This window comes from Typopeltis vanoorti, chromosome 17, assembly GCF_054136105.1.
Source record: "Typopeltis vanoorti isolate ZY-2024b chromosome 17, IOZ_Tvanoo_1.0, whole genome shotgun sequence".
Classification (NCBI taxonomy): Eukaryota; Metazoa; Arthropoda; class Arachnida; order Uropygi; family Thelyphonidae; genus Typopeltis; species Typopeltis vanoorti.
The window spans coordinates 39,086,010-39,111,975 of NC_143565.1; the positions used below are offsets into that span (position 1 = coordinate 39,086,010).

General features: G+C 37.4%; 1 protein-coding gene across 1 annotated transcript in view; it reads left to right on the plus strand.

Moving 5' to 3' along the window:
• The first annotated feature begins 10,474 nt into the window (after positions 1 to 10,474).
• LOC150097309 (glycosyltransferase family 92 protein BAH-4-like) overlaps positions 10,475 to 25,966 on the plus strand; it is a 56,606-nt gene continuing 41,114 nt past the window's right edge. Inside the window, exon 1 of the mRNA XM_090407003.1 lies at positions 10,475 to 10,586. The gene's annotated coding sequence lies outside the window, so the exon portion shown is untranslated. The remainder of the gene's footprint in view (positions 10,587 to 25,966) is intronic.

Genomic DNA, 25,966 nt, shown 5'->3' on the forward strand with positions numbered 1-25,966 from the left:
CTGCTGTCCTTTCACGTTTTGTATTTTAGCAATTAGTTCCATCAAAAGATCATAGAAGAGAGATACTGGTGGCACAAGTTAAAGGTTACTGTAATTACAATGCAATGTCTGTTGGTAATTGTAAGTCAAGTTCCTATATTTAATTGATAACAATGTTCAAGGTCTGAAATGTTTTATATGAGAGGGCGTTTTCCACAAGGGATTCTCTCTCTATAAAGGGAGAGATTTATTTTGGTGCGCATTTTTTAGGCAACTGAGAATCGATGTGGGAGAGAGGTCTTTCCGAATGACAAAGATATTGCATTTTTACGACATCATTCGACGAAGTCGACAGGAACTCTTGTCAAGAAGATAATAAGGGTCAACCGGTGAAGGCGAAATGACAAAGGTAGGAGTGATAAATGAATTCCTACTTTTAAAATGTCTGTTATTCAAAAGTGGTCACTCCTTTAATACAGTTGATTTCCATTTTTGTGTGTTTCATTTATTTCTTATGCAGAAAACTGAAGGTCGGTTTTATTTATCGTTAAATTGAACTCTGTCTTATACATAAGTAAACTGCACACGTAACATATAGGTTGATTTATTTATTCATTTAAATAAGACAAATTATGATATTACAAGAAATGTTTGTATAAATATATTTAAAAACTTTTAAAAGCAATAACTACACTTGAAAGGAGAATCCCACTGATATACTAGATAGGCAGTTAGAGAAAATTTCAAAGGTAAGATTTCTCAGCTTTACATACAGAAAAAGAATATATCTGGTCTTCATATAATCCTCAAACTTTCTATAATTCTTGCAGCTTATGAAGATGTTAAAATGATATCTGTAGAAGCATCCGCCGATCTGAAATATTTATTCCTCTCCAAACAGTAGAAGCAGTGCAATTTGTAACCCCCAAAACTTGACCTTTTTCTCTCCAATTCAAAAAACAATGAAACCAACCTACAGCCAATACTAAACACGTATGAAAGCTGCCACAACCATCCATAAATACTACAATGATGGTCGCGAGATGTCATTTTAAACACCGAACTGCAGAGTCGTAAGCAACGGCCATAAATGGTATTCTTCATTGTGTGTTTAATAAGTATAACTTTACTTTCTCGACTTTTCTGGAGGAGTGAGGATAGATACCTTAGTTATAGAAACATCCTGGTACAAACACCCGTATAAAAAGTCATTGAACACTTCCCCGATTGCACAGATATGAACGATATCCCTAGGTTTCTTGGAAGCCATTTCAATCTTGTATGCAGAATGTGAATATCAGAAGAGGGTTTCCAAGGGTCATCAGATAATAAGGGTAATAACGATAATCAGATGTCGTCCTGGAAAAGATATCACTCATACTATTTCTTATTAATCACTTCTAATTCGCATTCAGTTATGTGCTGAACAAAGAGAAGTCGAACAAATGATACTGAATCCCAAAACACAACTAGATTGGTTAAAATAGTGACTTACAGGAGAAATTCTTTATAAGAGGGGCTGGGTCCTTTATTTTACTGTCAGAGAGTTTGAAAGTTGTGAGAAGTCACCACCAACTTGTATGCGTAAACCATTGTAGAAGAGATGCAACCCACTAACCGCATTTGAAAACCCGGATAAGTGAAGTGCTTTATTTGAAATGGTTTTCCTGTAACTATGCAGGAGTTGCTTTCGATGGTATAAATAAATAAGTGCGTGGATGGAATTACCAATGATACATTGACTGACTGATACGTCTTACACTGTGGTATCCTGATAACAATCACTGTTACGCCATCAAAAGTTATAATACTCGATTACTACATCACAGTCACATGGTTTGAAGAAAGTAACCTCAGAGCATTGCTGTCATAATCGGAATCCGGTAGAGCATCTGGGGACGAATTAGAATGCACAAACAGAGCAGCGAAGGTCACTCTTCAATACTGGAACTGAACGATGTCAAAGGCAAATAGAAAATAGTCGCAAACGACGCATTGAAGCAGTTATTACAGCTAACATGTTACTTAACATCTGTCGATGAAGTTTTTTTTTTTTTTTGTTTATATCTGCACGTGTATACTATGACTTTTTATACAATAGTGTATAAATAAAATAGTTCGCTTTCATTGCTACGTTAAAGACTGATGTGATGGATGCATTAATGATACATACAGCTGTTGCTTGCATGTATGTAAACATTGAAATATATGCAAATATTTTGAAACATACAACCGTGTATGTTTCAGATTTCAGCATCCTAAAATAAGCTGTTGCTAGGCTCCCTTGTTCTCATGACAACAGCGTTAAGCTAGCGTGCACCAGGTGACAGACTAGACTGAAAATATCGTAAATATATAAATATCACGAAATATGGTAATATGTTAGCATTCTCTGGGTACCGAAGATCTAGTTAAAATAAATAAGATATAGCAATAGTGTTATATGGAAATATTCCAGTTTTTTATTCTCTTTCTTTCAGAAATCTGTGTATATGTGCACAAGTGGGAGTGATAAAGGGGAGCATTTGTAAACTTAACTCTTGGTGAGAGAGGTCTTATGACATCATTTAAATATGAAGGAAGCACAAGAGGTGAAAAACATTGCAGATTCTTCACTTATGAGTGTCATCGGTGCAAACTGGAAATGAACATCTGGAGAATAAATTCGTAACCATGACAATAACTCAGTATGCAAAATCCTGTTCTAATTAAGCTTGTTTCTGATAGGTTTTATATTCATACTGACTCAATGCTAGTCATTATCGGAATTACAAGTGTTAATTTTTTTTTAATTGTTGAAGTCACGTGCTGGCATTGTTGAGTAAACTATAGGAAATATACAAAATGTGTTTGTTATCCCTTCACTGTTATGCTGCCCAACAGTTTTTAATTGTCCTGTCTTGATTACTTACAGGAAATGTTTTGCAGTTTGACCTTCAGTTTTTTTACGTTTACTTTTATATTGTAATTCTTTGCTTGTACGTAGTGACGGAAAATAGATACGATGAGGTCATTTATCGTTTCCCCATGCTTCAGCGAAGTGGCGACTGCCGGTTTCACAAAATAACCAGCGGTGATTTTTTTTCAGTGATGAGTCACCTTGTACGGTCCATCGAGTTCGCGTATAATTCGGCCCGTGATTGCTATTGGATGTAATTGTGTGGTGTGTTTGCTAACCAGTCCAAGTTTCGTGCATTATTTGCATGATAATAAACTCCATTGCACAAAAGAAACGTCTGTCCTAGTTGCTATCGATGATTTCGTTTTATAAGCCTGCGAAATGAGTCCTCGTAAATGCGTTGTATCCTAACTGCAATAATCTTCCGTAAAGGCGACAAATAGGTCATCGAAGGAAGAATACATTTGAGACGAGAAGTAGCTTTTACTGCGGGAGTTTCATCGAAACATAAGTCCCATCTGCGATGATAATTTATAAAGATTATGGCCAAGTATAAAGAGTGTAGATTGTCTACGCCTTAAAAATTTAAATTTATTAAATTAAAAATTAAATTTTAGTTTTAATATTTCAGTTCTCATCACATGACGCAAAGTAACGCAGTGGAGAGTGAGGTCACCGCTTCACTCAGTATTGTCGCTAATCCTTGATTTTGTTTACGTCATCTTCATTTGAGAAATCCTTATAAACACTTTTCACATCATATACTGGATTTGAACTCAATCCAGAGATCTTATTCTTCAACTATAAAAACTTTGATAGAGTTACCTGTGTTGCTTGGTTAGCTTCCACCGGACAGGTAATTAATTAGAAAGATCCAGCGAAAGCTAACCAACCAACATCCGAGGTAACTCCCCGTTTATAATTTCTGTATAGAATCCAGTAGTATTCTTAAGGCGTCTATAGGTTATTCACTAGAAGTTTATTTAAAAAAAGGTACACGGTAGTTAGTCACTACTTTCCCATAAGTGTTATTGTATCAGTTGGAAATGCGTTGCTTTATGTGTGTGAAGAAATGACACGAGTTGATTCTCATTATTCGTATTTTGTAGTAGAGTTGCAGTATTATAATTCAATGTCGAAAAGAGGAATATTTAGAAGCGTTTATGTCAATGGACCACTTTGTATTGGCTGTGGAGAGTTGTGACATTTTTAGTTTCGCACAGCTGAGTTTATTTTCCGTATCCATCCAGGTCATAACGGATTGTTGCTCCACAAAAATATTTGCATATCAGAATTTTGATGTCAAGTGGAAATATGTGTCTCATTTAGAGTGCGTTCACTGCAATAGTTTTTTTAAAAGCCAGGTATTATGGTTATTCCATTTGATATCGTGATTTTTATAAATGCCGACACATTTCGCTTTTCTAATTTCTTTTGTTAGAATACATGAGCCTATTTTTTTCTACGTTTCTGCAATCTGTTTAGTGGCAAATTATTAGTTTTTCACTAAATTGAGATTTATATCTAGGGGGTTTTAATCAGCATTCAAATGTGCTTTTCTCCTATCGAGATGAATTGGAGTTAATGAAACCACTTCGGAAGTTCTGCTGCTTTTTTGAAGGTTGTTATGGGCTAAAATCAGTGCCACATCATCTGCGTACTGAAGTATGTGAGTATCTATGGGCAGAGTGCTGATATCATTCATGCAAATATTAAATAGCGCAGGAGACAAAATATCTCTTTAGAGCAAGCCACGTGTTTTTATTGTTGCACTGAGCAAAAACATTCTTCATTTATTTCTATTTTATTAATAGAAATAAATATTTATTTCAATTACGTACAAAGCATCTAAGGTTATGAAGCCACTTTGAAAGAGCCCAACGACTATGTGAATGCCAATTTATAGATTTTGTTCGTAAACGGCTCCAAAAGTTGGATCAAATTTAATAAATATTTGACCGATCAATAGAGAATAGTAATTTAGAAAAGTTTAATTTAATACACATAACATTAAATTTCTAAATTATCGAACCTTTAAACTCAACGCCCATTTCAGATTGAATAATTGCCACATTACGATAAACTACAGGGTTACAAGTCTGTATAACACGCACGTTGGCGTAAGTAATTGAGCCACTAAGCACGGAGGTAACGGTCGAAGGCCGTAGGGGTGGAGCTCCTACTAAGAAATTAACGGCATTCTGCATCAGAGGATAAATCATCCGACATCATATGAAAATGATAGATTTTCGTCAAGCCGACGGAAAAATTCAACCCGGATACTTAACAGTTATACGATTGATAAGAGTTATTAAAATATAAAGGGGTGCTATAGGCGCACAGAAAGGAGGGAGAAATCAGGAAACAATTGTGGGTGGTGATCACTTTTAGAGCTGCTTCTGAATCTTGGGATGGTTCACAAAAATATAACCTGGTTCGGGCGTTGATAATCAGGAACGAGATTCAGGACCATGGAACCTGACGAGGAGCTACACATATATAAGTCTAATGAAATGTTTTAAAGCTAAAAGACATTTTAATAACATAACATGGTTACATAATCTTAGAAGCCTCTGTAGCTCAGTTCGGTATAGACGAAGCCCTTTGGTCGGAAAGACCTGTGGTCGATTATATGGTCTCTTTCGATGAGTTAGCTGGTTTAATACGGAGGTAGAGGGTTTTTCTCGCGAAAACATACACACAACCGGATCTACAGTCAAAAATACATACTTAGAAGTCCCTCACTGGAGGGCACAACCTCATCGGTTCTAACTGGACAGATGGGGAAAATTGGGGAGAACCCCACACGACAAACAAACATAATTTGGGAATATAATTCTGATTTTTTTTTTTTTTTTGTTCAGGTCTCATAAATAAGGCGATAGAATCACACCTGGAGATGAAAATCATCCATTATGAAATGATTTTACAGTCATATTGCGCAGGGGAATCAGAGTGAACTCACAATCGATCTAGGTGCAAAGTTGAGATGCTGTTCAAGGCCAGTTAGACAAATGAGTTTTTGTGTTGTGGGATACGTGATTTAGTTATTTGTTGTGATATTTCTAATAATTTTTTTTTCGTGTAAGAAATCATTTGATTCCATAAAACGATTTAAAATGCGTGTTAAATCTGTTAAAGGATAAGTCTCCAGAAATTGCTAAAAAGCATCAGTGAAACACGGGACAAGTTGTACAAACCCTTCCACGCATGAGCGAGCACGCACGTCTATAAGACAAAGATCGATTATTTGTTTAGCTGACGGCTCATGATGTGTACTGTTGTTGTGGAGACAACTACACTAATGCAACATTAATTGAGTTACCTTTGATATAACGTTATGCAACACGAGGAAGTATTTTGAAGTAAAGCAGTAATCCCGATTGTCCTAAATGTCATCCAATATTCACTTACTGATCTGCATTTCACGCACAGCACAGCTGGTTATATGAGCATGGAAGAAAGCACAGACAACTGACGGAAAGAAAGAAATAGACTACGAAGGCAAACCAACACTGGCTTTTAAATATTGAAGCTTTTCATAGCATATGGTAACGGTTTCCGAAATGTAGAGGGCGCTTCTGTAAAAAACGTTTTAATATTTACAAAAATATTTAATGGAAATAAAGGGCGGAATATATTGAAATTGTTCGTAAGCTTAGGTGATACATAAAAGTTTGAACGCAGCTGGCATAAGACTCGTCTCACCTTCGTCAGTAGTCGATACACAGAAATACGGCCTCCTATTTCAAATAGCACTTCGCTGCGATCCCAGTGGGCCCCACATCAGTCCGAAAGATTTTAGGTTTCACTGAACTGATACGGCGAGTGTTAAATTTTATGGACAAAAAAACTAAGGAAAAAACCATCGGTGAACGGCAGCAGAGGGTCCCCTTTGGGACTGAATCTTTTACGTACTCTTTCGTGTATCAGTTGTTTTGTTTGCTTAGGTAAGACGCGTAGATTCTTTCTCTTATGCGTCTTAGAGAAAATTGTCTGCAAACCTGACGCAACAGTGTAAAGGCAAGAGCGTTTGCTAAACATGTAGATGTTTGTATATGTTATTAGAGATGGAACCTGGATTAGCATGCCCGAATTCCTGGAAGGCGCAATCACAAGATGTGTTTCAAGTTATGAATCACTCTTCATATGACTGCAGGAGAATTGAAGGATCCATGATCAACTTGTGGACGACGTCATCAAAAGAATTTTTTTTTTTCTACCTATCCAATGTTTCATGGGTATAATTGCATAATATAGCCGTGGATGGGGTTAGATGCTCCGAAAAACGTTCTAAAGCTACACTATCCGATTCAGGGTGACCTTGAGAAACTATTCTGAACAATTCCAGATACGTGTTGGACTTTTTCCTTTCTTTGATTTGTAAGAGAAATAAACAGATGAGAGTTGGTGATAACATTTTCCCAGATTATACACGTAGATAGTCAATCGTTGAGGTTAAGGTTGGGGCGATGTAGCAATGTAGCTAGCGATGAAGTTTTTAACTTTATCTTTGAATTTTTGTATGTTTAATTTATAAAGTAATCTTCACTCTGTAGTCACGTGGATACACGCCTAATATATATATATATATATATATACACACACCAACATCAACATTAAGGCTAACGTTGTATATAATTATGTATGAATTTATTCATCAGATTCTTCTGCAATATTTAAAAAAAACAGATAATCTTCAAAAAAAAAAAAAAAAAAAGGGTGGATTTGTGTGAAAATTCCTAGTGGAACGGTTCTTATGAATTATTTTTTCTGTACATTATCATGCAAATGATCTTTTGTGGGACTTTTGCTGTAATCCAAATGGTTGAGCAAGGGTGAATACACATTCCATTATAAATAAGGTTTATACCTCTTTTGTAAGCATTATTTCAGCTTTCTTAGTCTGTTGCATACCGCACTTAGTAGGTTTATTTCTTCGCTTCCGTTCACTACTGCAAAACGTGTGTTTGGTGCATCCAATCTGTTGTCATGGCAACCGTCTCTAGAGACTCATTTCGACGTTGCGCACAGTAAAGGAAGAATGCGTTTTCTTGTTTACATATTGTGTTTAATATGCATGAAGTATAGAAAATAATGACACAAAATTGCAAAATTAAGCCTGTTTTTTTTTTTCTTTTTTTTTGCTTCGCATGCTTTCAGCTAGATGAATTCTGTAATTTTGTCTTGTGTCGTTGAATTGCCTACACAGCAGGCAAGCAAACTATATAACGAAAGTATTGTGAGTCCTCTAGACATTCTAGGAAAAGAAATATGCAACATGACAGAGTAAACAAGATAGAATGCGAATATTTCCACAGAAAGGAGGTTACTTAGAAATATGGAAAGTGGTTTTGTTGGCTCAGCCTTAAATCATGACCAAATAAAAAACGTACTGAATTGAAACTGTTCGGAGACATCTGAACACAAATATTGCTTTTAAGGGTAGTGAATAATGTAATTAGTATGGGAAAAGGGAGACCTTCAAATTAGGGTCTTTCTCTCTCCTCCCCCCGTTAGTGTACGTTTTGAAGTTGGAAAATAAACGCAGTATTTCTTCTTCCAAAGCAAGATCTTACATGCCGAAGATTTTTGTCTCAGTTTTTTCTCTCAACTTTCACGAACTTGTTGTTCACGTGCAAAGGACGCATACACAGAGTCACGTTTCACAAGATACTTCTCAATAACATAAGCTGCAATTTTTATTTATTTTTCTCAGCAGACACAGTTCCATCTATACCGGACCGAGAAGCTTTGCTTACAGCAGTGGTGTCATCTAGCGGATGATTCGAAAAGTTTCGATCATAGGTCGTCTATAGTTTTTATTTTTTGAATAAAAACAATAAAATTCTTAATAAAACAGATTACAAACAAGAAAAAAAAAAGAACTGGTATGTTATTTCGCCTGCATTCGCTGCTGGTGAAAAGGATCTGAAAGTCTTCTCTCTTCAGCAAACCGCTTTGCTGTTATCTCCTGTAATCATCCTAATTTCTTTCTCTCTCTCTCTCTCTCTCTCTCTCTCAAATGACGCATCACAGAGTGTGGTAAGCAACAGTCACAGTTGAAAGACAATTAATGACAAAGAGAAAAGTGAAATGTACAGGAGGAAAGAAAGATAGAGTGAATGAGAAAGAAAGAGCGGGAATGTAGGAAAAGTGTAGACAGAAAGAGAGTAGGATATATATATTTGGCTTCCATCCATGAAAGGTTTTGTGTAAACCTATAATACAATACGAGTTCCGTGGTAGGAGCTTGTGTAACTCAGTTGGTGTAGACAATTCCTTTGGTTGAAAATATCGAGGTGAGAATCTCGATGTTTTCAACCTCGAATCTCGTTTATGACGTTAGAAACCTTTATCAGGTCATTTTCCAATCAAATTGTGAGAGTTGGCTAGCTTCATATGGAGGTGGAAGATTTTTTTTTTTTTTTTCACGAAACCTCGGGTTTTTCATCCCTCAAAACAGACAAACCAAACACGCAATAAACACAAATACGGGCATAAATATTTGTTTTTAGAGAATACATTAATTCTTCAATTAAGGAATCGATGAATGGACGAAGAAGTGCACGAGCTAAGGATTTTTTTTTTCTGTTAATTTTATGTATTTTCTCTTTTTGGTTGTTTTTTTACATAGACCGGAAATCAGACTGTAGAGAACCAAGCATGGAACTTTATTCATGCGCCCTTTACAGGTCAATAATCAGTATGGCAGTCTCACGTCAGACGATGATTTTCATTTCCTACCTAAAGACAATCACAAACATTCATACCTAAGGCGGGATTCGAACCCGCAGCTTGTGGGCTGGACTGCAGATACGCTAACCACTCGTCAACCAGGCCAGCGAATATGTAGAGGAAGAGAAAGATGAAGGGGAAAAAGGTTTGTGAGATAGAAGAAGGCAAATAAAGACATAAATGAAGTGGAGAACGAAAAAGAGATAGACAGAAAGAGAGAGAGAGAGAAACAGGAGCGCAAGTATGTGTGAATATAATATGTATCAAGGAGAACCACTTCACCCTATGCAGTCCCTCCCCACTTAAAGCAAGAACAATGAAATCAATTTTTCTAACGTCCCCATCTCCGATTACATTTTGGTATGTTTGGTGCAGAGAAGTGTGTGTGTGTGGGGGTTCTTTTGATTTCTCCGCTATCTACATTTGTGTGGGTGCTTGTCCTTATCGCTTCATTTCCCATTAACAATTGGGTTGGTCTCTGGTATCGCGGTGGCCATTCAAGGTTACCGATAAACGGTCCCTCTGCTGAAAAAAAAAAAAAAAAATCCCGGATCACTGAAGCGTTTACGATTAAGCTACGGCAATATTTGCAGATCCACAGTTATTGATAGCGAATTCCAGGACGTTCTATTCGTTGCTAATAAAATGGATAAAGATCGCTTTTACATGGGCCAGCGCACTGATTAGTCCGAGAGGGAGTGCGGGCGAAAAATTCCACTGATTCCTATCCGTACAAATACAACTATTGGCGCTCTGCCAGTCCCAGCTTACGTTTTCCATATGCCGGTCACGTGGTATACTTTGAATCGATTGCATCTCATTGTTAATAACATGTTAGCGCGCGCCACCACTGCGTGTGCGCATTTGGCACTTGGGGCTCCAGTGAGAATGATATCGTTGACCAAAACCGCTGGCTTCTCACTTGAACAGGGAGGCTGAGGAAAAGTTATCGTCACATAAACACGTAAAGGTAAGATCTTGGATGCTTTTCTTATTTTTTTTTTCGTTCATTCGTGCTTTGCATGGCAAGTTTTCTTAACAATATTAAGTCCTACCCGTTTGACTGCATGCGCAAAGAACAGCACTTACAAGACGGTTTGATTTATTCTTTTTCTAAATACTCGAGAAAGGAGAGGATGAATGGGAAAGTTACTTCTTATGTTGGGGCAAAAAATAGATAAGTGTGACTCGGGATGGATGTATTACTGAACAAATAAGCTGGCTCTGATCGTAAGATACTCCACTGATGTTTTGACGTACTCCTGACGTAAATGCAGCAAACCAAGACCTTGGATGGCCACACTGATGTAGTGATTGATTTAGAATTTCAGCTGGGGGAACGATTTCCAGTATGCTGGTCACGCATTGCACATTTAAGACCCTAAATAGATATACCGAGGGCTTTTGGCTTTTTTTTATATTTCAATTTCCACCCCACTGGGTCTTTCTCTTCCTGGGATAAAATTGCTACGGTTCGTCTATTCCGTACAAATCTCCGATGTCTGCATCAATTAACAATGACACGGAAACAGGTTGAATCGTTGTAAGAAACCGGCATAATAAGTTCGGGGGGGAGGACTAACGTGAATCACAGCATTAAAGCCGTAGCTTGGTGACGGTCCCACCTCCACATGGCATGCACAGTCGGATGGAACACTGTAGTAAGGATAGATTCGTTTTGGAATGTCTGATTCATTTCCCAACCTCCTTCTACAGCTTGTTTTTTGGACTGTCTATTCTGTTAACCGGTCCCTTTTATTACCAAAAGCTAATCTAACGTTTTATGACTCATTTACATATTGGGAGTCATAAAATGTTAGATTAGCTTTTGTATTGCCTTAATCAGGCTCGCAGTTTCCATTTTTATGAGGTAATCCTTTTATTCGAACTATGTTATTTTGAAAGATAATCTGACAGTCATAAATACTTCCATTGCGCTACATATTATCATCAATTCCGAGTCATATTATATAGTTATTTTGTAAAATAGGCACAAGGAACCACTGTCACCCCCCCACCCTTTTTTTTTATTTCTCTTTCGGTAACAGTGCACAGGGAGCAACAGGCTTCAGACACACAGTTGCAGAGCCCCACAATAGTACGCTAAGCGGATATGTCCCTAAGGAACTGCAAGTCACACACCCGCCATTAAAAATTCAAAATTCTATTACCGCAATCCTAATTAAATCTCTTCAGAAATTACTGTATTATTACCGCACGTGTGCAAGTCGAGTATTAAGTAATTTTGCTATATTAGTAATTTATATTATGATTTTTTTAAAAAAATCTTGTATTTGCCATTTATCAGTAAAAGAACATATTTACAAATAAACATAATATTTTAAAATATTGTGTTTAATGTACAATTTAGTTTGCAAATGGAGTATGTATATGAAGTGTTTATATTTTGACAGCTATATTGTAAAAATTATTACTTTATTTAGGAAAATTACAGGAGCACTTTTTTCCATAAAAAAAGTTACGATTGAGTGATATGATTATCATAAATCTTTGGGGCCATCAGCCTTCAATTAGCCCATCAAAATAGATCATTGACTATTGTTACAGTGCTTAAATGTTGACTTCATGAAGTGCTTTTTGATACATTACAGAAAAACGTGTGCTTATAAGACATCTAATTACATGAACAAAGATTTTGACATTAAGGTAAAGGATGTTATGTATCCATCCATATTTTAGAGCCGAATATATAGTTTATGAGAATATAACTTTAGGTATGAGAGTTGCATTGGTTTGCACTACTTAAAAGACACGAGCTCTGTCCACTGAACCCGTATGTTCACCTTCTATTAGTTTTTAATGTTTGACTGACTTTAGCGAACTGCTAGTTTACACCAGAAAACTTCAGAAGACAAAATCCGTTTGTTCAAATACCACATCTTAGTAGTCCTTATAAGGACTCGCTTAAAGGGGCAAAGCAAGAATGCTTTTCATCTTCCCCGTTATCTGTAGAGGACAGTGTACGGATAAGGTATTATTGAGCTATTAAAGCTCTGATTATGGCAGGAGAGTAACAACAATAGCCGAGCCTCAGTTAGAACTTCATTGGCTACAGCATTGCCATCCATCACCCTCCAAGGGTATTAATCACCGCATCTCACGGCTATCTACCTGCAAAATACCACATTGACAATTCACATTTATGCCTTTAGGGGTGAAGCAAGATGCTTTTCATATTCCCCGCTATCTATTGTGGTTACAGTGAGTTGCCTCGTATGCTGCAGCTTGCTGAACCAAATCGTTGGGGTGTGTGGACGTCTTCAGGAAAAACTTGGATGCTAAGGATTGTAGAAAAGAGAAAATATAGGGAATATTTGAATCTCTATAAAGCTGATTGTTTCTAACATACCACGGAGCGTTCAGAATCATTCTCAAGCACTTGTTCTGCACTCTTTGTATCTTGATAATGTTAGTATTAGAGGTGTGGCTCCAGGCTGCAGAGGCGTAGGTGATTATAGGACGAATCGTCATCTGGTATAGTTGCAATTTAATTCTGTTGCTGAGCTTGCTATTTCTATTAATTAGCGGATAGATCTGAGCTATGGCTTTAGATGCCTTTGTGCACGCAGACTTGGTGTGCTGATCGAAAGATAGCTTTTTGTAGAGAATTTCACCCAGGTAGTTTGTTTCTGCCTGCCAGCGAATTTTAGTAATGAATAGTAAAACATCTACTGCAGGAGACATTGGCCTTTTTGAGAAAAGAACGGCTGAGCTTTGCTGGGGGTTGACTTCCAATCTCCACTTAGAGAACCAACTCTCCAGCTTTAGAATGTTTCCTTGAAGCTTTCTGGTAATGAAATGGGGTCTGAGAGATCTGGTTAGTATTGCCGTATCGTCCGCATACAGGGCCAAAATGGAAGTCATCGGATTGTGCGGGATGTCTGACATGTATATAGAGAACAGGAATGGAGCCAGTAGAGATCCCTGCAGCACTCCAGCAAAGATGTGGCGCTGGGAAGATGTAGAACCGTTGATTTCTACTTGCATTGATCTATTCTGAAGATATGAATGGATTAAATGAACCATTTTTAGTGAGGTACCGGCTGAGATAAGCTTGTGCAGGAGTACAAAATGCCAGGTTTTGTCAAATGCTTTGGATAAGTCTCGGAAAACAGCTCCTGTGCACTGGCGCCAGTTGTAGCTGGTGGTGATGTATTCGACAATTCTGTGGATTTTCTGAGTAGTACTATGGTGTTGCCTAAAACCAAACTGTTCTTTAGGGAGGATGTTTAGATCATTTACTGAGGTTTGGAGTCGTGAGAGGATGACCTTCTCTGTAACCTTACCCAGATTGGAAATGAGGCAGATTGGACGATAATTTTGCGGTAGGTGTGGGTCTTTGTCTGGCTTATGTATAGCCAGTTTCCAGGTGGAAGGAAAATAGTGAAATCTTAAAATTGCATTTATTATACTGGTCAGGTGCACTACTGCTTTTCGGGGCAGAAGTTTGATCACCCGATTACTAATGCCGTCTAGCCCAGGAGCTTTTTTGTTCTTTAATTTTTTAATAATGTCATATATCTCAGCAGGTGATGTTGGTGCAATATGGTCAGTGCTGGTGATAGGAAGTTTGAGTGAGTGTCTGACCTTGCTGTGAATCTTATATATGTGGTCAAAGTCAAGGTTGCCATACGAAGGCCTGCATTGCTCCTCTAAATTGTATGCTATAACTTCTGCTTTGTCTACATCTGTGTGAGAAAGCCCCTGGTCAGAGAATATTGGGGGAAGGGTCTTTGTTTTTGATATTTTTTAGTAGTCCCCAGATGGAGTGATCAGTAGGTGAAATGGAGGATAACTTTTCATCTCATAGAAACCAAAAGCTATGAGTGCATCTCTTACTGCCCCATTTAATCTGTTTAGATTTGTTTTATCTTGTGGTACACACGTGCAACGGAATCTTTTCCTAGCTTTGTTTTTGTCTCTGATCAAGTTCATGATGTCATCAGGCAAACAATCTGGCTTGCGGGCAGATTTATAGGAGGAAGCTACCTTTATAGCAGAATTAATTTGTTGTGCGAGATTTGTAACTGCAGTTTCTACTTCTTCTTTTGTGCGTATGTGACGAGCAGGTCCAATATAATCCGTAAGTGCTGTTGACAGTCTTTCTCATGCAATGTAGGAGTGAGAAGGAGGAGACAGGTATTCTTGTTTTCCCAGCTGTAGTAGAATTAGGTTGTGATCAGATGATAGTCATCCATGGATATAATGCTGTATTGAAGTTTGATATCCTGCAGGATACCTATATCCAGGATGTCAGTAGTGCCAAACGTACTGAGATGAGTTGGTTCGGTGGGGCCAGCCACAACAGCATTGCTTGATCCTAAGTAATTGGAAAGGATACAACCATTCTTGTTTGTGGTTGAGCAATTCCATGAAGGGTGCTTGGAGTTCAGATCCCCGGCTATAATGGTCGGCTCTCTGAGGTATAAGATGACATTTAGGTCAGAGTGTAGTAGAGATTTTTGGGACGGTTGTAAGCTGAGTAGATTTTCAGTTTTCCAGTGGAGCTGGTGACTACTTCCACGCCTGTGATCTCAAGGTTAGTGCTTGAAGCTCAACTCACAGAGTGGTGCTTAATGTAGTTTTTAATGAAGATGGTAGTGCAGCTGCCTCTATAGAGTAGTCTGTCATTTCTGTATAGGTGATAGCCCCTGATTTTAGGATTGTCTGAGGGTCTTAAATGAGTTTCACTGATTAAAATAACATCTGGTTGATACCTATGAGTAAAATCTCGGAGTTCCAGAATTTTGTTTTTGAGGCCATTTGCGTTCCAAGCAATTATCTGAAGAGATGCTGGAGTGAGTTTGCTACTATTCATTTATGAGAGCTGTGAGGATGACCTGCGTTTCACGAAGAAATCTTTTAGCGGAGGTTTCAATAGGGTTTGACAGGCTGAAATTTTGTAGCATGTTTGCTAGTGAGGCCGTAATAACAGCTGTTAGGTTTTTAGGTGCTGTTGGTTGATTTTGTTCTGGAATTGGTCTAATTGTACGGGTCACATCGGCATAACTTCTTGTTTGCTTTTGGGTGTCTCTATTTTTGGAGGTCTCCGATTGTGGCCGCTGAGTCTCCGGTTTTCATGCCTGGGCATCTGGTGTTCTTGTACTGTAGGAGGTGGGCTGATTTACTGCCTCCACCCGTCTGTTCTTTGGGTGCTGAGTACATCCTTTCTAGTTCGCAGGATGAGGGCCACTGCAGTTTGCACATTTGGCCGAGGTGCTCCTCGGCTTTGTGCAGGTATTGGTTGGGTGGCTTTCTCCACATTTTAAACATCTATATTCCGCTCTGCATAGATTGTGGGCATGGCCAAACTTCTGGCACCTGTGGCACTGCCCATAAGATGATCTTTTCCGAAGTGGTTCTGGTGTGACGATGAGACCACAGACTGTTTTTAAGTTGTAGATATCCTTGTATATTTTATGAATCTCAACAAGGACTAATGGCATGGGAGTCTTGTCTGCTTTGTACATTCTGCTGACCTTGACTGGAAGTAGATCCTGAGAATTTAGGTAAGCAGCTATTTCTGCTGTGTCAGTGTCTTCACAGACACCACGAAGGACCACTTTTAAGTTTCTTTCGGAGCTGAGCGCAAAGGTATGATACTGGATGCCTCTGTCGTCCAGTTCTTTAGTCAACCTTCTATAATCTGTCACTGTTGCTGGCTGGATCTTCATGCCTTCATCCATGTTTTTGGCCTTAATGGAGCCAGTATGCAGATTGGACATTGTGGATCTTAAAGCTGCCCACTTCTGCTTTTCTCTAAGGATGTTCGGAGGCACCTTTTCTTTGGGAGAAATAGCGGCGTCTGAACCCTGAGAATCCTGTTCCATTTTAGTATTGACATTGTGCAGTTCTTCTGTTGTTCTTCACTTTTTTGCGTGCGCGCACTTCTATAAAGTCTGAAGGAGTAGAAGGCACCGAATCTAAACGTCTGAGACACATTCGGGGGGGGGCGTGTCATACAATTTCACTTTTCCCGGCCAATTATCACTTAGCAGCTTTCCTAGTCTGAGGAATTCGATGTATACTTCCTCGAATTTGGTCTCATTCAGAAGTTTTGCCATTACAATAATTTAAAATGTGTTAAGACACAGATGGAGGAAGAGTAGAGATTTCTCAGGTGTCCCGAGCAGGTAAAGATAATCCTGTGGACTTTTGAGGGTCCACTAGCAAATCCCGTAGACACTCTTTGTCTACCAGCAGTAAAATGTCACTATAAGAAACAGTGGCGATACTAGCGGCAGTAGGCCTAGCGTATCACCCTTGTAATTACAAATGACTTACCTGGATAAAGCACTATGGAAAATAAAGTGGCTGTTTATGGTAGCAAGCAATTAACTACTATTACTAATGAATAAGCATAAATAAATCGCTAAAAACATATCAATCGAATTCACAATTCATCATCAATAATACACGACACGAAACACTAACACACGAGCCGCCATCTTTCGCACTCCCAATTCTCCTAATCAAAATACCACATTATTAATAGTCCTTATAAGGACTGGCTTAAAGGGGCGAAGCAAGAATGCTTTTCATATTCCCCGTTATCTGTAGAGGACAGTGTAGGGATAAGGTGTTATCGAACTATTAAAGCTCTGATCATGGCAGGAGGGTAACAGCAATAGCCGAGTCTCAGTTAGAACTTCATTGGCTTCAGCATTGTCATCCATTACCCTCCAAGGGTATTAATCACCGCATCTCACGGTCGATTCGCCATAATCCAACTATATGTGAACTTCTGGATAGGTTCATAGTGAAATACTAAAGTGTAGAGCTAATAATCTCGATTGGGCAGAAATAATTTAAATTTGAGAATAATATTATTGATTCCGTTCTATTTTATAGAAAAACCTAAATTATCAGAATTCTTGTGAAAAATATACCTTATGAAAAATTTAGAAGTTGGATTTATATATAAAGAATTATTTACTTAGCATATCGGCAAATGTTAAAATTAACTTCATCTATTTTTCTTGATCGCACTTGTAGGTCACGCAAATGTAGCTAATATTTACGTGCTTGGATTATGTTTTTTTTTTTTTTTTTTCGATTATCGCACTTGTAAGTTTACGCAAATGTAGCTAATATTTTCGTGCTTCGATTATGGTTTTTTTTTTTTTTTTTTTTTTTTTTAACATAAACATTTTCTTTTGCTGACACGAACACACGTGTGGTTTATTGTTGCTTTATCAATGTATGACATGGCCTGGAAACGGTAGACGAACTTATTATAGCACGCAACAATAGTTACAAGTCTGCATAATAGAAACACCAATAGTGTTTTTTTTTCTTTTTTTTTTTCTCGCTTCACTAATATGCATTAGGAAACTACGATCGATACAGTTGAAATTCTCGCATTTGGTTTAAGAGCAATGACTCATCCATCATTATTTATGCTCGGCAAGTAACCGACATTAAATGATAATTTAATGTAGTGATGCAATATCAGTTTATTACCAGTATACTAGAAAAGTAAATAGAGACGAGCACCAGTACTTTTCTATAAAAACATATTTGAAAGTTATAAAACGACTTCTTGTTATTTTTAATTTTCGGAAGTTAGGACCATGGCATTCTATAAATGCATTATAAACAAATAAGGTCATTGCTGATTAAATATTTTTTATTATCAAAGCTTTCATTATTTTGAAACATGAAGCATCTAAGACTGAGTTTATTGCATTTTAAATTTAACTGTGTTCACCGGCTGGTTGGTTTGTTTTGTGGAAGGAAAAAACCGGGGTTTTCTAAGAAAAATCCTACAACACCGTTTAAGTTTGGAAATAAATTTAATATACATATATAGGCGTAGAAGTCTAAAAAGAATAAAACATGCTGAACTCGCATATTAACATGAATGGCTCCTCTGTATGTAAATTTGTGCCGTGGTGTTGGCATCACCAAATTTGGTGATGCCAACACCACCGCATAAGTAGATTCTCACTTATCTAAGACGATATGTTACCTTTAGATTCAATATTTGAATCCCCCTGTTTTAATTCTCATCAGAAGCATTTAATTTAATAGTACAAAAACCCTTTATTCAGTACAATTTAAGCTCTGGTTATTCTGAGTAACAGCAATGCCGAGTCTCAGTTAAAACTTCATTGGCTACAGCATTGCCACCCGTTACCCTAGACGAGTTCTCGAACCGATTTCCTTGTTCAGTACAACTTATAGTCCTTATAACGACTGGCTTAAAGGGGCGAAGCAAGAATGCTTTTCATATTCCCCGTTGTCTAGAGGACAGTGTAAGGATAAGGTTTTATTGAGCTATAAAGCTCTGATCATGGCAAGAGGGTAACAGCAATAGCCGAGCCCTCAGTTAGAACTTCATTGGCTACAGAATTGCCATCCATTACCCTCCCTGGGTACTCATTTTAGTCACTTCGTACGACATGCATGAGCTACATTGGTGTTTTTTTTAAGTAAAGTCGACTCTAAAAATTAGGACTATCCCTAGACTACTACATGATGGCCGAAAGACCGTCCAACTCAGCGTCGGTTCCTCTCGGTGATGCCCCCCCCCATCGAGCCGCTCATATTCCAGGAAAGAGCATCCACCGACAAAGCCCCTCAGCGGGCCGTGCCGGAGGACACCCTCCCCAGAGACTCAAAATATATATGTATGTATGCACTCCCCAGAGACTCAAAATATATATATGTATGTATGCACTCCCAGGCAAACTTCCCGAAATCTCAGCCCCCCCCCCCCTCACCGGAAGCAAAATTCGAAAGAAAAACCTGAGAGAGCAAAACTTTCGAAACTCTGCGTCTATTTAGTCACTTCTTACGACACGCATGGATTTGCGGTGGAGCTATTCTTATCCCGGCAACCACACGGGGAGTTGAGTACAACCATATATAAGGACTGGCTTAAAGGGGCGAAGCAAGAATGCTTTTCATCTTCCCCGTTATCTGCAAAGGACAGTGTAGTGATAAGGTGTTATTGAGCTATTAAAGCTATGATCATGGCAAGAGGGTAACAGCAATAGCCAAGCCACAGTTAGAACTCCTCATTGGTTACAGCATTGCCAACCATTACCCTCCAAGGGTATTAATCACCACATCTCACCGTTGATTAATTTATTTCTCCATCCGTGACAAGTTCAGTAGAACTTTATAGTCCTTATATAAGGACTGGCTTAAAGGGGCGAAGCAAGAATGCTTTTCATCTTCCCCGTTATCTGTAGAGGACAGTGTAGGGATAAGGTGTTATTGAGCTATTAAAGCTCTGATCATGGCAGGAGGGTAATCAATAGCCGACCTCAGTTAGAACTTCATTAGCTACACCAGTGATATCCGTTACCCTCCAAGGGTATTGGATTGAATGAATCAGAAAAACAGTGCTCTCAGAAATTTAAATATCCACTATATATTAACTTTTGGTAGGTTGATAATAAAATACTAAAGTGTAGAGATTAATAACAGTATTTTATAAAAATAAGAAAAGATTTTAAAGGATATTATTGATCCGTCCATATTTTATAGCCAAATTTAACATATTAAAGGTTTTTACTCCAACTTTGTTAAATCTTCTCGTTTTATGTAGTTTTTATTTAAAAAAAAAAAAAACTGTTTGATGCAGAAAGGAATCTTTAGCTTGTAGGCATGTAACTTACTGAATCCTTTTGTGTCGTTTATCTTGTCTAAGATGTGCAGGGCACAACAAATTTCATTAAAAAAGTATATTTCTAAATCTTGTTATCTACATAACTTTCTTTTGTATTTGTGTGAAATTTTATATTATTTTCTAGGTGCTGAATTAAATGCTATTTACACATGCTGGCATTTCATGGATTTAAATATTAAAAATTTTTTTTAATTGTCTAATTCACTTCAAGTGCCCCCTCAGGTCAAATAATGCACGGTTTTCTTTTCCGCATCATTTACTATATAAAAGCTATATTAATAAAGAAAAGATGTGTTCGCAATATTCCAAAATAATTAGAAAATTTTAATCAACAATTGCTTTTAAGGTTTTAAAAATATTTTATTGTATATTTTTCTCTTTTCTTAAGTCGATTTTATCATATAAAGGAAAACAATATTAAGCATCGTGAAACAGTAAATCAGAAATTTACTCTTCCAGTAAAACCATTAAAAAGACTACGCTTATTTTGGTAATTCAGTCCATGGTTTCTTATTCATTTTTTTTAATCAAAAAAAAAAAAAAGAAAAGAAAAAGAAAGAAAAAAAAAGCGAACTACTGGATAAAATCGCTTGCTGAATGGCAACATTTTTTGTTACGGCTCATTTTATTAAATAAATAAATAAAATTCAAAAATTGTATTATTTATTTATTTAATTTTTGAAACTTTGTAGAAAAATAACTGAGTGTTTCTATTAGATACAGAAAATTAGACATAAATTGACTGTTGTCTCATCAAACAGTTTCTTTTATTTATGTGATGAGACAGACGTCACTCGATGCTTTCGCGTTACCATGGCAACAACACGATCTACTTTGTCCTCATGTGAAAGAATGATCTGTGTGTTTCCGCTATCAGTTTTACGTCGTCAAGAACGAAATAGGCCAACCATGTGAAGTTCAAGGTTACGTAAAAGGTTACGCTCGTCGTGCTTTTGAGTCCAAATTATAACACAAACATGTAGCCATATTTTAACTGATAAAGAGTACTGAATAGTATTGACTTAGGAAAGTTTAAGAAAAAAAAAAAGACTGAACAACCCTCTAAAAATTTCTGTTCTCTCGATTTTTTTCCTTTTGGTAAAAATCCGATAAATTCTTCAACAAATGGCATATCTCATTGAATATTGTGTTTATTTCTTTAAAGAAAAAGAACTAATGATTTCGAACACGAGCAGCACAAAGTGGCATTGCTAGAAAGAAATACATAAAATTATGGAAAAATAATAAAACGACCAATCAGGATAGTTGTACATGCAACCATTAGTAGACACTGGTGATTAATTCCCAACAAGAAATCTATAAAAAACAAGAACATCCTCCGGTGTATTCAAACTACCTGTAATATCATTATATTGCTCTTTTACTTTCTGTCTATCGCTGGTGATGGTATTAGGCGAAGCCCGAGTTATTTTCACGATGATATTTTTAATGTTTCCAATGTACATTTAACGAGCCGTCTGTGGATTTGAAACAGTAATTAAAGGTTGGAAATACACAGCATTGATCAGTGCAAAAGGACCTTAAATTAGCGTGAAAAATGCAATTTAAAATCTGCATCTAATCAGTAGCGAAGACAGTGAGGGATTGATAGAAAGAAAAAAACAGAAAAAGGAAATTAAGAACAGAGAAAGTGAGAACGAGTTTACTCACGCAATAGGGCTATTGACTGGCACTTGGGAAACTTGATGACTGCTAGGTCATTACCACCGCTGACGGATGAGTATACAGCCGAATAAGTCCGATGGCTGCAAACTGTAATTGACTTTGCCTTTCCTCTATGTACCTGCACAGCATTTGAATAAAATATGACGCTCCCAATAGGCATTGCTTTATATTAGCACGAGCGTGTTCATTACGAGAAAATGTATTGCTTTTTTCTCTCTCATAATTTAAACATAATCCGCTAAAGATAAATTTTTTTTTTATTATAATGACTTTGTTATGACAGACATTTTGTTCAGAAAATTATTGTTCGATAGCAGAATTTGGAATGTATAAATATATTCCATATTTTATTGCATAATATTATAATTTTTATTTTTGTATATTTTAAAATTAGTTATCGTTAAGGTAGAAATGGAAATCCACGGGGCGAACAATATATTAAAGACTAAAAGCTTTTCGTGGTTGGACTCTCATAAACAAACATGAAAAAAAATCTGCACCTTAGCCCATGCATGGCACTATGCGAAGATTAAAATATTCCTTCTGAGTGATGTTTATACGATGCGTACTTTTTTGACGTGGGAATTGGATTCCAGATTAGATCGATTCATTTTTGACTTAAAATTCAATTATCGTGATAATTATTTAAAAATTAAAAGAATTTCTGGAGTTTTTTTTAATACAAACAAGGTCTAAAACCAATTAGAGAATAAGGGTAGAATTATGTTAAAAACTATATTACGCGTGACAAATTATATTGTTGTTTTAAAGCTTTATCCATTCATAGACAAAGTTTGAGAATGAAGTATCCTTCACGCGCAAACTTTGTTTGCTTATGAATGAGCAAAATATTAAACAAGGATATAATATTTCGTTATACTTAATACAATTTATAAATCAATGGCTAAAATCTGGTGTATTTAATAATATGATAATGCACCATTTTTTTACTTGTATATTGAAAATATTATTATTGGCCGATTATTTTATTTTACTTTATTTTTTTTTTTTATTTGGAGAGGGTTTGGATGAGGAGGTATCTGAGTTTGTCGTAGAGAGGTGATTATGAGTTCGGTTAAGATTTTATAGGATGTGCATTCGTACCGTAAGTTAGATGCCATCCAGTGTTGATATCTATTCTTAGAGCTACCGTGGGAACACGTAAAGACTTCGTTTCTCACGAGAATTTGCCGTAAAGTCTATATTTCAAAGTCGCGCTGTTCATTGTCATTCGAGTGTGTTTTGAGTGTTGATTGCGGTCTCACGATACTCCTTTAATGTGATGTATTTTGTGTTTATACGCTATACGGAAGTCCTTGAGATCCAGCTCAGTACAGAGTCCTGTAGCAGTGCCGGTAAGACTACAACTGCACGGTAAGCGTTTTTTTTTTTTTAGTTTTTTTTTAATTTATATATTATATATTAGATAGATACTTCACATTGATAGTTAACAGCTAAATGAGACAATATTCGAGGAGGTATATAAAGAATTTATAAGACTAGGTGAACTACTTAACAACAATTGGCCAGGAAAGGTGAAACTGTACGACACGTTTCCCCCGGAAAGTGTCACAGACGTTATCGCAGAAGGTCAGTCAGATTCAGTGAAGACATTGACACAGCAGAAATAGCTGCTGACTTTAATTTTCAGGATCTGTCTCCAGTCAAGGTCAGCAGAATGTACAAAGCAGACAAGACTCCCATGCCATTAGTCCTAGTTGAGATTCATAAAATATTCAAGGATATCTACAACTTAAAAACAGTTTGTGGTCTCATCACACCAGAACCACTCCGGAGAAGATCATCTACTGGGCAGTGTCACAGGTGCCAGAAGTTTGGCCATGCCCAGAATCTTTGTAGAGCAGAATATAGATGTTTGAAATGTAGGGACAGCCACCCAACCAATACCTGCACAAAGCCGAGGACCAGCTCGGCCAAATGTGCCAACTGCGGTGGCCCTCATCCTGCGAACTACAAAGGATGTACTCAGCATCCAAAGAACAGACGGATGGAGGCAGTCAATCAGCCCTCCTACTACAGTATAAGAACACCAGAGTCCCAGGCATCAAAACCGGAGACTCATCGGCCAAAATCGTAGACCTTCAAAAATAGAGGCACCCAAAAGCAAACAAGAAGTTATGCCGATACAAATAGACTAATACCGGAACAAAATCAACCAACAGCACCTAAAAATCTAACAGCTGTTATTACGGTCTCACTAGCAAACATGCTACAAAATTTCAGCCTATCAAACCCTACTGAAACTTTCACTAAAAGATTTCTTCGTGAAACGCAGGTCATCCTCACAGCTCTCATAAATGAATAGTAACAGACTTATTCCAACATCTCTTCAGATAGTTGCTTTGAACGCAAATCGCCTCAAAAACAAAATTCTTGAACTCCGAGATTTCACTTATAGGTATCAACCAGATGTTATTTTAATCAGTGAAACTCATTTAAAACCCTCAGACAATCCTAAAATCAAGGGCTATCACCTATACAGAAATGACAGACTACTCTATAGAGGCGGCGGCACTGCCATCTTCATTAAAAACTACATTAAGCACCACTTTATGAGTTATCCTTCAACCACTAACCTTGAGATCACTGGCGTGGAAGTAGTCACCAGATCCACTGGAAAACTGAAAATCTACTCAGCTTACAACTCTCCCCAAAAATCTCTACTTCACTCTGACCTAAATGCCATCTTATGCATTAGAGAGCCCACCATTATTGCCGGGGATCTGAATTCCAAGCATCCTTCGTGGAATTGTACAACCACAAACAAGAATGGTTGCATCCTTTCCAATTACTTAGGATCAAGCAACGCTGTTGTGGCAGGCCCCACCGAACCAACTCATCTCAGTACGTTTGGCACTAATGACATCCTGGATATAGCTATCCTGCAGGATATTAAACTTCAATACAGCATCATATCTATGGATAAACTATCATCCGATCACAATCCAATTCTACTACAGCTGGGAAATCAAGAATACCTGTGTCCTCCTTCTCACTCCTACATTGCATGGGAAAGACTATCAGCAGCACTCAAAGATTATATTGGACCTGTTCCTCACATACGCACAAAAGAAGAAGTAGAAACTGCAGTTACAAATCTCGCCCAACAAATTCATTCTGCTATAAAGGTAGCTACCTCCTACAAATCTGCCCGCAAGCCAGATCGTTTGTCTGAAGACATCATGAACTTGATCAGAGAGAAAATCAGAGCTACGAAAAGATTCCCTAACAGGCGTGCACCACAAGATAAAACAGCTCTAAACAGAATAAATGGGGCAGTTAGAGATGCACTTAAAATTCATAGAAACCAAGTTTGGGATAAAAAGTTATCCTCTATCTCTCCTATTGATCACTCTATCTGGGGGTTACTGAGAAACATCAGAAATAAAAACAGTTCCCTTCCCCCATAATTTCAAAACAGGGCTTAGTTCAAACTGATGTAGATAACGCAGAAGCCATGCTAAAGTCTCTTGAAGAGCAGTGTAAACCCTCTTATAACAACTTAGATTTCAATCACATGTACAAAATCTACAGACAGGTCAGACACCCTTTAAATCTCCAAGATACCAGCGTTGACCATATTGCACCCACATCACCTGTTGAATTATGTGATATTATTAAAAAACTTAAGAACAATAAAGCACGTGGACCAGATGGCATCTCAAACAGGGTGATCAAGCTGCTGCCTCGGAAAGCTGTAGTGCACCTGACCAGTATAATAAATGCAATCTTAAGATTTCACTATTTTCCTTCCACCTGCAAACTGTCTGATGTAATTCCTATTCATAAGCCAGGCAAAGACCCACACCTACCGCAAAATTATTGTCCAATCAGTCTTATCTCTTATCTGGGTAAGGTTGCAGAGAACGTCATCCTCTCATGACTCCAAACCTCAGTAAATGACCTAAACATCCTCCCTAAAGAACAGTTTGGTTTTCGGCAACACTATATTACTACTCAGCAAATCCACAGAATTGTCGAAT